The sequence below is a fragment of the Tachypleus tridentatus genome, chromosome 2 (assembly GCF_004210375.1).
Source record: "Tachypleus tridentatus isolate NWPU-2018 chromosome 2, ASM421037v1, whole genome shotgun sequence".
NCBI classification, from domain to species: Eukaryota; Metazoa; Arthropoda; class Merostomata; order Xiphosura; family Limulidae; genus Tachypleus; species Tachypleus tridentatus.
This window is the reverse complement of record NC_134826.1, coordinates 100,146,070-100,160,412: the sequence shown is the minus strand read 5'-3', so window position 1 is coordinate 100,160,412 and position 14,343 is coordinate 100,146,070. Positions and strand designations below refer to the sequence as shown.

Below are 14,343 nucleotides of genomic sequence, written 5' to 3'. Positions count from 1 at the left end.
TGGCATGAAGTGTTTGTTTGCCATCTAGATTTTAGTCAATAACTGTGATTTTTTGAAAGGACAGACATACCCATGCCATACATCACTTATGGCTCAGAAGTGTTTATTTGCCTTCTAGATTTCATTTAAGGATGTTAGTGTCGTCACTGACACAAAATGTACAAATCTATATTTTGCCATGTTTGGTGTAGTTATGCCACCTATTCTTATGTCCAATGACGTTAAAGCATTCTATGCCTATGTTGTATCTATTTGAAAAATGTTTCAATGGTTCATGTTGTGCTATGTTTTATGAATCAGACGAACAAGTTTCTTGGATCTGGTAACTTGATAAAGAGAGCAGCCAAGGTTAATATACTTAAATGCCCATATACTTTCTTCGTTGATGTCATACACCAAATTTTGGGCAACACTTAACACAAATGTTAAAGGATTTATTGACGTTTAATTAACTGGTTTGCCAAGTCTACCAACATTTTCCATTTCTAAGCCGTCAACTATTGTAACTTGGCTACCATATAACACACTTAGAAATGTAATCCAGCTCCTGCCCTTTACATTTGGATGATACAATATGTCAGTCCTTAGCTTAAGGCTAACATGAACCATATAAAAATATGTTACTAGTATGTAAAGATATGGTGAGATGATTTTAGTCTGAATCTTTTTGCATGCTTCTGTTGTTATTTTGAGAAAGAAATTTATACAGCTTGCCAATAAGCATCTTTAGTCCCTCAATGAATGCTGAGTACCTGCTTGCAAATTTAAAAATCTTATGCTGTTCTTCATTAGAGAGATAGACATATCCATCACATATATCACTAATGTCATGCACATTTCCTGCCTTAACAAAGCCACCAAGTTCTTCACACATCCAAGCCATTGATATGTCACGTTCTGAAACATTGCTTTGAGCTTTTGAAACCTTAACTAGTTGAAATTCATCAAAGATGTTATATTATACGTTGCTTTTGCAGCTATAAAATAAAAACAATGAAGATTGCTATACAAGGTTTAAGGTGATAATTTTCATCAGATATATTTTCACTCATTGAAATGAATGTTACTATATGATGGGCTCTGTTTCATTGTTCTGATGAAATATATACGAAAACCAGTCAAGAGGTTTCAAGGAGCTTTGCAAAGTTTTTGGCAACTCATGACTTGCACTTAATTATAATCGTTGATAAGTTTTAAATCTTCTCATAAACAAATGCTGCTGCATGAAATGATCTCTTTTCAAACATACAATTTTTCCTTTGCGGGTGAACTAGGATTAGCAGTTTTTATGCCAATGTATGTAGTCTTTTGTATATCTATAAGTAGTGAGTGCATTCACCACAATTTCAACCTCATTTCTGTGCTTGTTGTCTTTATACTTGGAATACTTCATGACACATTTTTTCAGCTTTTTTAGACCTTGTTCAGAACTACTAAATAGTGTATCATTCTTGACTTCCTCACAAATGACACAAAAACTATACTCAACTTCACCATTGTTCCAAGATCATTTTAAAAATATTACCTGCTTCATTGCAACCTCAAGCTCACCTCTGTACTTGTCGCTGTTTTGAATTAAGCACAAAGATACACAATGTACTATCTGTGCTCTGCCCACCACGGTTATCGAAACTCGGATTTTAACGTTTTAAATCCGCAGACATACCGCTGAGCCACTGGGGGACCTGTCCTTCTTGTTTTTACACTTGGAGTACTTCACAGCACTATCACAGACAGACTTTATATTGCAGACAAAGCTTCTGCAAATTGGAGGAGAAAATTACAGATTAACACTACCTGTTTGTTCACTTGATCTAGCCTGTTGAAATCTCTTTAAATAGAGATTTAATCTGAAATGTCAATGTAAATATTTAATTTTTTTCGGTAAGATAAGTTTTTCACCCTCTTGACCATTTGACCTCTTCTCCATCATCTCTTGACCGATTTGAAATCTAATTACAATTTTTGACTTAAGAAAGTCAAACTATCTTGTTTGGTGTAGTTGACCACACCCAAGGTCTCAAAAGTAATTTATTCTAATCCTGCCTAAAATAATTTAAATTTATAGGTAGGTTAGTAGAGAGCCTGATGGGTAATAAAATCTAATCGGTCACAAGAGTGGCACACAAATATAAAGCTAATAATAAAGGAAAAATTAAAGTCTTACAAAATAATTTACTCAAATCCTGCCTAAAAGAGTTTTAAGTACCGCGGCTATTAAGGATTTCCTCTAGTTTAGTTTAAAAAAAAAACATTTATTTCTGTATCAAAAACAGTAAACATTGTAATTAAATGGTCGAGATACAAATTTCCCTTCACTTTTTGGGTATAAAACATAATGGTCGCTGGCCCTTTTTTTCATTATTGAGGGCGAAAAAGCCATTTGCTAAGAGGACAAACAAACGTTTTGAAATTGTCACCCTGAAATTAAACAAAATTAAGTGTTTGCCAAAAATTACCTCAACATGCTTGATGTTTACGATCCAAGATATTACTTTCATTTCATTACTTTTTTGTTGTCAGAGCTTGGTTCAATTAGAAATAAATTAGTGATGGCGATTGCACAAACTCTGGAACTTACAGAAGTACCAATAAACTAGAACAGTCACATACTTCTTTGTTTTTGACTTCTTTCAAATACAATTCATCACAGTTGAGAATAAGTAAAAAACAATGCAACACAGTTGTTGCCTTTCATTTTGGCACACAAGTGGCACACAATTTCATTTTTACACATTATCTTTTAAGTGTCCAAAGAAGGTGCAAAATTCCTCAATGGCGTAATTTTTGTTTCAGATTTTATGTTTATAAATGTCTAAAAAATATTGTTTAAACCGCACACAAAGAATATCCGTAAAGTATCAATTAACTGTAAATTATCTTTACGAGCGGTTCGTGAAAGTACTTTATACATGATGAAAAATAACAGAATAGGGAAGGACATGATGAAAAGCTACTTTCCTGCTTTAGCTCCAATGTGAAGCTCTGCAACAGATTTTTGGCCTTATTTTTGTTCTAACTTATAATTTGTGTAATTTTCTTCGCCTTTTCCACTTTCTCTTTGATTTCGACTATGTCTGCATAAGCCTAGAGAGGTCTCCAAGCCATCATAGATTGGTCATCTTGGTTACAGCAGGAATTTTATTCTCCATACAACACATACATGGCTGAGAATTTGGTCCATTTAATAGCGTGAGTTCGCTAATTTTTTTTTGTTTATGAATTTCGCGCAAAGTTACACGAGGGCTATCTTCACTAACCGTCCCTCATTTAGCAGTGTTATACTAGAGGGAAGACAACTAGTCATCACCACCCACCGCCAACTCTTGGGGTACTTTTTTACCAACGAATAGTGGGATTGACCGTTATATTATAATGCCCCTACGGCTGAAAGGCGAGCATGTTTGGTGTGAAGGAGATTCGAATCCTCGACCCTCGGATTACGAGTCGAATGTCTTAACCACCTGGCAATGCCAGTAATTATTTAACTCAATAATCAGTATCGTTGCTAACAGTTTCAATACTTTATTATAACATATAACAATATAGGTTTTATCGTAGTAGTAAAGTGAAATTTCTCGAAATTTATAATAAAATATTTGGATAAACTAGTAGATTGAGGATTTATTTCAAGTTAAGTTATTAATTTCAGGATTTTTAAAGAGTTTCTATGCACATCAATAATGTTAAAAAACGGAGTGAAAACACTGCTAAATGTTTCTTCTTCTTTAGTTAGACTTAAGCTTTTATTATTTCTACTTCAATTTATCGTTTATGATGAAACAAGTCATTATATTAAAATGGCCAGGTGGTTAAGGCACTCGACTTGTTATCTGAGGGTCGTGTGTTCGAATCCCCGTCATACCAAACATGCTCGTTCTTTCAGCCGTGGGGGTGATATAATGTCCTGCTCAATTCCACTATTCGTTAATAAAAAAGTAGCCCAAGCTCTGGTGATGGGTGATGATGACTAGCTACCTTCCGTCTAGTCTTAGAGCGTTAAATTAGGGACGGCTAGCGCAGATAGCCCTCGTGTAGCTTTGCGCGAAATTCAAATCATTATATTTTAAAGTAAAGAAACCAAAAATGAAAAATTTATAAAGCTCAAAGATTGTATGAACATGATCATACATCGTCAGGTTCACGATGACCGAAGAAGGTCGAAACGTTGTTCGCTCTTCTATGTAAAATATTTTCTCAACCCAAACGAGCCGTTTTTGTATATATATATAGAGTAAGAGTTGGTTTTAATAATAACTTGCAAAAGCATATCAATGAGTATAACATTCTAATTCACATAATTATGAACATTAATAATAACTCAAAAAGGCCCGGCATGGCCAAGCGTGTTAAGGCGTGCGACTCGTAATCTGAGAGTCACGGGTTCGCATCCCGGTCGCGCCAAACATGCTCGCCCTCCCAGCCGTGGGGGCGTTATAATGTTACGGTCAATCCCACTGTTCGTTGGTAAAAGAGTAGACCAAGAGTTGGCGGTGGGTGGTGATGACTAGCTGCCTTCCCTCTAGTCTTACACTGTTAAATTAGGGACGGCTAGCACAGATAGCCCTCGAGTAGCTTTGTGCGAAATTCAAAAACAAACAAACAAAATAACTCAAAAACATCTAACAGTTTCAACAGTACCATTTTAATAAATGGATAATTTGATGCACAGTTTTAATAAAAACACCCTTATCATAAACTAGCCTGTGTATCAGAGTCAGACTAAATGAATCTCCAAACAAAATAAGAAATTTTAAAAAGGTTGTCTTCGTCCAAATTATTTTGAATATTAAAAGCATATTTTAATGTATTTCTGTTGTGTTATCAGGTAAAACTGACAAAAACAGTTAATAAGATATGTCTGCAGAGAAAGAAGGAAATTTGACCAGATTATTTTGTTTCTTGTGATTATAGTCCAAAACTACTCAGATGGTACCTAGACTAAACATCCCTAATTTTGAAGTTATAGACTGGAGGAAAGGCAGCTAGTCAACACACCTATCCTAAACTGTTGGGCTACTCTTTATCAACGAATAGTTTATTAGTTGTCATAATAACACATTTTTGGGGATGGCATTCGAGCCTGCAGCCTGTAGGTTTTGAGTCAGGAGCCATAACCACCAAACTTTATCCACATATTTATTTGAATCATTACCAGAATATTCAGTCAAAATGTTAGTAGTTCATTTCAGTTAGTGTATTCTATTTCGCGAGACGAATTTTCTGGCATCGATTCTCACTATAGCTAAAATGTCAACTGAAAATTTATATATGTATAACCATTCTGGTTTCATCAAGTAAAACAATTTCTGCCTTTTCATTTTATGTCAATTTTTTTTCTATTTTGCAAAGTACTGTAAGTGTAAACTGAAATATTAGATTTCAGGCTACTTTCAAGGAAAAGTGGAAGGTAAATTACATGCGAAACATCAAAATTTTATATTTAGTACAACAGAAATTCAGTAGAAGTGTTTGAGCTCAATAAACAGTTAATATTTTATGTGTCTCCCTTTATCTTTAATAATTACAGACAGTCTTTCAGACTTTGTTGCAACATACTTAATTGAAGTGTTCTTTGGAATTTTACTCCAAATGTCTTTAATACATTTCAATAAAGTTTCTGTGAAAGTAACTTTTGATTTGTCAAGTTTTTGATCTCTCAAGTCTCAGATAGGCTCAATTGGTTTGAGATCGTGTATATGTTGTGGCCATTGCTTCATTTGAATGACTCCAGGTCCTTTTTTATCCATCTAATTTCTGTATATGTTTGATGAGGGTTTGAGGTAATTATTTTCTTGGTATAAGAATCCTCTACCAAGAGAATATTTAAACCATTGGGTAAACCATGATGAATCAATATCTCACAGTACTTGCATTGGCCCATTATTGTATCTATTTTGCAAATATATTTGGTCGCTTCAACATAGAAACACCAAAACCATTACACTGCCGCCTCCAGGCTTAATACTAGGTGTAATGAAACTGAAGTAACTATATTTTATTTTCCTTCTGCTCGATGTACAACCTACGCTTTGAACTAAATATTTCAAACTTTGACTCATTTATCCATAATAGCTTTTTCTAATCATCAACAGTCCAGTTTCGTACTTTTTTTTAGCAAGTTTTGGTCTATAGGCAATATTTGGAGATTGAGGTTAAGATTTTTCTAAATCAATACACAACCAAATATTCTACTCTTCTTGTGTTTTCTTCATGGAGTATATATGAACTACTTTCTGTCAACTGGTACATGATCGTTTATCTCATGCTTATGATCAGATGCAGTCTTCCTTCTGTCCTGAAGACTGCATAAACGAAAATACTTAACATCAGTATTATTGAGTTTAGGTGTTCGGCCGCTTCCTTCTTTATTTTCAGTTTTATCTGTTTCAGTCTCACAAACTAGGGCATACTTGTACTTTGGGAAGTAGTTCAAGTCTGCAGCAATTTGTCGGAGAGTCTTAGCAACATCACCTAAAGCTTTTATGTGAACTCTGTGCTTTACTCTACGCTTTTCGAGTTATGACATGACAAAAACTTAATATATATAGTGTTAAAACTGTTTTAATCAAGGCTTATTTGTATACTTGTACCGTGTGCCAGCTTCTTGAAAACTTTTTCTATATAGTTAAGACATTGCATAGGGGTACCATGACAGTTATTTCAGACCCTAATTTGCATTAATATATTACTTCAAGCAGATGCCTTTTGACATGCCCTTGGTATATGGGAATTCTAACGAAGGATAGGTACTCTCATTCTAGCTCATTATGTTGTCAACAGGGATCAGTGAAGCATTATCATAGTGTTGAAATTTACATTCTGTAACGTCATGGAAGAATAAGTCGCATGAAATAGAAAGAATAACAAAATATGTTCTATATACTTTCTTTCATTAATCGAGTAATGCTCCAGAGGCTTAACCCAAACTTTTGCTAAATCAAGATTAATTTTGGGTCAAGTGAGTGATGTAGAACTGTGAATAATTTGGCTTTCTTTTGTTTTATATATAAAATGCCATGCTCTTTCCTGTCTGGAAAGTTGGATTTATATGCTTTTAAAGACTTTAAGATATTAGAGTTTTGTTTAGACTGAGGTTCAGGATAGAGATTTTGGCATACATTTTAGCTTTAATTTTTTATTCACAGTGGCCTACACTAACTTGATAAAAGGAAATCAAATAATTTTTTTTACCTTTAATATTTTAGTGTTTTTTCTTTTACAAAATTTTTGGATTTTTAGAATTTTACGTATTGTCAATTTTTTGTGGCACACCTAATCAGTGTTGGAAAAAACGAACCTATACTCATTAATATAGATTTAAAATATCCTGTTTTTGTAGTCCTATACCACTATTTTGTTGGAAAATTGTGAATTTAAGAATGCTAAAGAGCATACAAGCAGGAAAAACTATAATTCCATTACTGTGGATGCTTTTACTGTGACAATTTTGTTTCCTGAATTAATGTGCATTTCTTCTGCTCGTATTTTCTTTGAAAATTTTATCAAAGCTCAAAACCTGAAAAAATAGCATTTTCTACAAGTTAAAAAATATGTGGCATGGAGAAAGGTAAGACACTGAGGATAGGATCTTGTCAGGTAGGGTGACATTGTCTAGGAGAGGGTATCTTCCAGACATTAGACTTTTGCAATTGCTGTAAAAGAGGACTGCAATAATCTGTTACATCCATAGCAACCAATGAAGTTATGAACTCAGATGACTGAGACCAACATGGTAGTGGTGTACAGTGAGATGTATTTAGCATTCAGTAACACAATCTCTATAGAACAGACATTTTTCACTAGTTAGATCAAAAGAAATCCATCTCTGTATATTGTTACTAAAAACTAGCAGAAAGAGAAGAATGATACCATTTTTGACTGGTATTTATGGACAGAAGTCGTTTTGCCAGCAAGTAAGACAAGATCATGAGCTAGTGAAAATAATATCTAGAGCAGTTAAAAACTCTGCGATGAAAGGTATGCTAATAAAGGCACAGAGGATCACAAAATAATTTAGGTTCATGAGTGGCTGATAGGCAAGCTACCCCCAGTAACTCAAAAACCAAAGATCGGGAACTAACCTTCACTTGAGTGTAAGAATCTTAACACCAGCCTCTTCTATTATACCTCTAACAGTGTAGCCCAGGAGACCACTGTGGGAAAGATTTGCACTAAAACTACAAGTAGCTGTAGTAAAATCTAAGCAAATCTCTCTTCCAGTATTTAAGGAAATAAAAAGTGAGACATTTTACCTTTTTCTCAGACATTTCAGGTCACTGCGTGTAAAAGATGAAGTCAGGGGTAGATTCAAGTATCTTTAACTGATTTGAACATTTCTTAAAATTCATACAGTACAAGTTTCAGTTATACTGAATGTAAATGCAAAAATGTGTATGCATTGCTGTAGATGAATGGCAGAACTAATGGCCCAACGCTATCTGCATCACATATATTAATGTTCAAAGCGTTAACTGAAGTTAATTACTTGGCATATTTAATATAAAAAAAGACATTGTCCTCAGTAAAACGTAAAGCTTTATTTACAAGGATACAAGGTAATACAAAAACTGTATTTGTTAGAAAAATAAGCTTAATTTTAGGTAATATTCGGAATAATCACGCTCGGTGGTTTGGCAACATCGCATATGGGACAACAATCAAATAGCGACACACAGTGGCTTGCAAAACATTTAAAGCTTTATTATTAAGTTATATATAAAAGAAAGCCGGTGAATATAGATGAAAATAAACTGATACATGTATAGTACATATAGAATAACAGCCTAAATACATATAGATATATGTTAAAAGAAAAGTTGGAATATATAAAAAAATTAATCCTAGTACATTAAAATGATGGATAAATCTATCTCCATGCTGTAGCACAGTGAATAGATATCTATACAATTCAAGTATGAAGGTACTTAAAATAAATTGTACAATATAACAGTGCATATCAACGAAATCAAACACCTTTGGTATTGTTATATTTTCATAAAAATGAGAATTCATAAAATAACATATACATAAAATTACAAATTGTATGCTATATTGTAGGAAATGACCAAGAACCACGTTTTTATATTTTATGTTATTTTTGCAAATAAATCAGGATCCTACAAGTGAAAACAATTTAAACTAATCAATTTTTACATTTGTGAAAACTTGGAATTTTGAAATAAGGTTATTCATATGGCTGATGTTGTGAGTTTTGAGCAAAAGCATTATTATATTTCATTTTTTGTATTCTTAAGTTAAATTTTTTATTTTGAAGACACATATGATACCAGTGATATTAAATGGATAATATATGTGTACAGTATTTTGAAAAAGAATTTATCCACATGCAAATTGTCTTCATTGTGTTACTGTTTGAGCTTGCAATCACAAAACTTTCAAATGGAACATTACATCTAGAACCTACACGATCTGCTTTAAATGAAAAAATGTTTTAAAATACTTATATTATGTAAATAAATTAGATTTTCAAAGAAAATTAATAAATTCTTAATTGCATAAGTATTCAACCCTTTTTTTTATGCGATAACCTTAAATTAGTTCAAGTGTAAAAGATTAAAAGAGAGGGTTGCAAGAAAATTTCAAAGTCAGTGATTGTCTATTTGAGTATAATGAATTCTATCATTATGAAGAAAAATGTGTTTGATAATATCAAGTCATTACCCAGATCAAACCATTTTACCAAACTAAGCAACCATGCAAGCAGAAAACTGGTTAGGGATGCCATTATAAAACTAACAGTTACTTTGAAAGATTTGAAAAATTCAGTAACTCGAATACAAGACAGTGTTCATACATTGACAACGTAAAGTTAGCATGTATGGACGAGTGGTAAGAAAGAAACCATTACTGAAAAAAAACCTTCTTAAATCTCGAATAGAGTTTGCGACAAATCATTTAAATGAAACTACGGACATGCAGTAGAGGATGGTTAGACGAGACGAAAATTGATCTTAATGATCTAAATTAAAAGCGTTACGTGTGGCACAAGTCAAAGACAGTACACCATCCATTCAACACCATCCCAACTGTTAAGCATGGTGGTGACAGCATCACGTTATTAAAATGATTCTCATTAAAACTGAAAGGAAAGCTTGTCAGAATGGGAGGGAAGATGGAAAATCTGCTTAAGACAACTAGTGATCTACAAGTGAGTAAAAAATTCACATTCCAGCAGGATAATGACCAAAAGCACAAGGCCAATGCTACATTGGAGTGGTTTTAGAAGAAAAAGTATATATATATCGTGAAATTGCCCACGCAAAGCCCTGACTTAAATCAATAAAACATTTATAGAGAAATTTGTAGATTTAAATGCATCAACGATCTTCAACGAACTTGTCAGATTTGGAGCAATTTTACTAGGTTAAACGGCCAAAAATTACATTACCCCATTGTATAAATCTTGTACAGGCTATTAAAAGACTCACAACAGTAATTGCTGCCAAAGGTGTTTCTAACAAATACTGAATTAAGAGGGTGAATAATTATATAATCAGCAGATATGAACTTATATATGACGAAATGAAGACATATCAAAATTCCCCAATAAAGGCAACACATTAGGAATAATCAGAATTTTGTCAATCCGAAATTGAACCAATGATCCTTGAATAAAGTTCCTCCAAGAAAAACTAGGTGTATCACCATAACAAAACCAAGACACATTTGACAAAAAGAAAGAACTTAGTAAGGTATTAAAAACTGTGACAACTAGAGTTTTATCTAACAAAATGTCCTTAACACAATTAAAATCTTTTATGATTACTAACTTTTTATATGTTGGAAAAATTGTAATTAAGCCATTAAGAAACCCAATCCGCTGAGAGATATTCAAAGAAGCATACTCATTAAGTTATGTAAAGGAAACTGAGTGATTTACAAACACTTCCACCTCCTGTCTACACCTTACTGCATTAGACATAAAAAATGGCACTGATCAAAATTTGCTAGCCAATTGAAAAAGGTAATTTGTGAGAATAAAATTATCTTGGACAAAAATTATAGAATAATAATTTTAGAATGGTGCGAACTAAAGTTTGTTAAATATTTTCTTAATTTTCCAAGCATCTTCATTTAGTTAGTGTGTGTGTGTGTTTTCTTATAGAAAACCCACATTAGGCTATCTACTGAGTCTACTGAGAGGAAATGAACCCCTGATTATAGCGTTGTAAATCCGAAGACTTACGACTGTACCAGCCGAGGACGAACTAGTTGGTGTTCACCATACCTCTAATTTAAAGGTAAAATGTATAAATTTATGTATGTATGTATGTTTTAAAGTTTCAGTCTATCAGTAGCCTTTTTTTTTCAATTTGCCACTGGGGCTCCATAAACTTGTTACACTTAGAAACAATTTAATTTTTAATCGAGTTTGAGGTAGCAAATACACTTTGTCTTCGCTTTTGTATAATGAAAATGAATGTTTCTCTTCTCCACAGTCTATCTCCTGTATTATTTTGATCAACCAAACTAAATAGGATGTATTAGAAACGAAGTAATATTTGAAATATGCTCTGCTATCTTTCTTTTTAGAATCCTCATTACAACAGATCCTTCACACCAGATTTTTATAACACTAGAACTAACTAATGTCTCTTAATCCTTACCATAAAATGCCTTAAACATGTTTAGTATAAGTTATTAGGGTATATGTATACTTCTTTTTCCAATTTTTTGGTAAATAAATTATTACTATTTGTTACTAGGTCCGGCATGGCCAGGTGGTTAAGGCACTCGACTCGTAATCCGAGTCGCGGGTTCAAATCCCTGTCACTCTAAACATGCTCACCCTTTCAGCCGTGGAGGCTTTATAATGTGACGGTCAATCAAATTATTTGTTGGTAAAAGAGTGGTCCAAGAGTTGGCGGTTGGTGGAGATGACTAGATGCCTTCCCTCTGGTCTTACACTGTTCAATTAGGGATGGCTAGCGCATATAGCCTTCGTGTATCTTTGCGCGAACTTCAAAACAAATAAACAAACCACTATTCTTCATCCACAAATAGATACTAACACTGGTTTACTGTAAGTTGAGACCTAAATCCACACTAAACATAGAAATAATTGTTTTGAATTTGTAGGCAGTGAAAACCACAAAACCTCAAGATCGCACTTAATGTATATATTATGCCTTGAACGAACTGCGTCCTACTGCGCCCTAGTAATTTGTGTTTTCGTGTGTAATGCTAATTTCATGCGTTTACGAATAGTTTGCAACCCATTCAAGTAGTAAAAGAGATATATGTATCTCTAAAGTATCAGTTTGTTTGTTGCAGATATTGTATCTACACCACACAAAGAATCAAGATGATAACAGTTTCTGATTCTGAAATAACAGTCTTTAGAGTAAAGACATCTGTATGCAGCTTTTATGTGACTACTGTATTCGAAAAACATATTTTTGCATTCACTTTTTAACGCATCCACAGCTCCAAAATGCAAAAAAAATAATTTTGCATTAATAAATATAACTTCACATTTTGTTTACAGTTTTTAACTGATTTTTCGTAATGAAATATTGTTAAACTAGTGTTAATGAATCATAAAGGAAAAAATAAAAGAGTTTACAAACATTATACGTTTAACGTCTTTTAAATGATACCTTCCTATAAAGATCTGACCGGGATTTCTTATTGACGTTTTTAAGATAAACTTTTCATACGATCGATGACATAATTGCTTATTTTGAAAGTTATTGTGCATTTTTGTCCATTAATAGAAAATTTATTCCTTTTAAATTAAGTAAGAATACTTGTAAAACAAAAACACAAAATGACAGAAATAACATTATTTTCTTCTTAAAAGGGGTAATTTGAAATATTTTTTATAGAATATTGTAAAATAATTATAATATGAATCTCAAAATCACCAAAACATAAATATCTTACTTCTCGTAAGTATGTTTCGCATCAACAGACAGGTTAATAATATTCGTCATTGTAGTGGATAGTAAAATGTTGTTGCTATGGCTGATCAATGAAAATACTTCTACTTATTTCAACTCGACTCTACATTTGTTTTATCTGTACGGATAGAGGACTAACAAGTAACTAGAGAGTCGTGCTTATGTGTTGTATTGTTCTCTGTTTCCTATTTTAAAGAAAGCGCAACAGAAAGTTTTGTTTGACAAAAAGCAACCCCTAACACTGATAGATAGTTTATTTTAGTATCAGATAGGAATAAAAATTTAAGTTTATAGAAGCAAAGAAAATATTAAAAAAACATTTATTTTTAATATTGTTTTCTGAGTTTGTTCTTGCTTGACAAATTGCGGTAAGATAGCACTTCGTAAATGTAATGGCTGCATTTGGAGGGGCCAACAGAACTCCAGGACAATATGCTCTATTCAAAGCTATAAAGAATAAACAATATCAACAAGTTTTTCTTCTCGTAGAGGCAGGAGTGGATGTAAACAGCCGTAATGTTCGAGGTGAAACGCCGTTGGTCTGCACATCCATCTCTGTAAAAGATTGTAAAAAACGTACTAAGCCGTTTAAACTTTTCCTGAACGCTGGCGCTGATCCTAATCTTCAAGACTGGAAAGGCTTCACACCTCTCATATATGGATGTATAAATGGACAATCAGACGTTGTGCTATTGCTCATAGATAACGTAAATTAACAAAAACTTATAGCATTATTGTATCATTTTGTTATAAGGTACTGAGCTGAAAGACTCACTCTTAGGTAGCCCAATGGTAAATGTGAAAGTTCATAAGTATCAAAAATTGATTTTGATATTCGTGGCAGGTATAGCACACAGAGTATTTTGTGTAGCTTCTTTCTTGACAGAACAAAAAGCTGGAAAATTTGACGGGAGAATTTAACGACTATAAGAAAAATAAAATTATATCAATCTACCACAAGTAAATTTGACGTATTATGTTTACCTGATTGTTACTAAAACAGTCGTTGATTAGGGATAACTACTTATTCAGGTTTGTAAAATAATTTTGCTTATAGCTAAATAACTTAGCAAAATATATAAATGTTCGATGATAATCTTAGAATAATAAAAATGTCGTACTGTTGGTTTGCTGTTGTTTTCTGTTGTTTTTTTTTGTAGTATTTTACAAAACACTACTAGCAGCACACGGCAAAACAGACTTACCACATATTGGACGTTAATGTAATATGATGATTATTTTTTTTATCTGTGAAAACAAATTCTAGACTTTCTAAGATTGAGTTTTTATATCTGTAAGAATGAATCAAAGGCACATTTTTTAATACATTTTCCCCTGTGATAGACTCCTAATATCTTGAGAATACGAGTTTCTCTAGGAATATATACACGGCTGGCCAAAATCTTAAGGGCAATGA

At 32.9% G+C, this 14,343-nt stretch overlaps 1 protein-coding gene across 2 annotated transcripts in view; it reads left to right on the top strand.

The window, feature by feature from the left end:
* The window catches only part of LOC143244685 (nuclear factor 1 X-type-like), a 114,910-nt gene extending 100,855 nt beyond the window's left edge, over positions 1–14,055 (top strand). Inside the window, exons 15-16 of one of the 2 annotated variants that reach the window (XR_013025275.1) lie at positions 11,129–11,264; positions 13,416–14,055. The gene's annotated coding sequence lies outside the window, so the exon portion shown is untranslated. Of the gene's footprint in view, positions 1–11,128; positions 11,265–12,297; positions 12,315–13,415 lie in introns of those variants that run through there. The other variant, XR_013025276.1, reaches the window with a different exon arrangement.
* Positions 14,056–14,343: the final 288 nt, after the last annotated feature.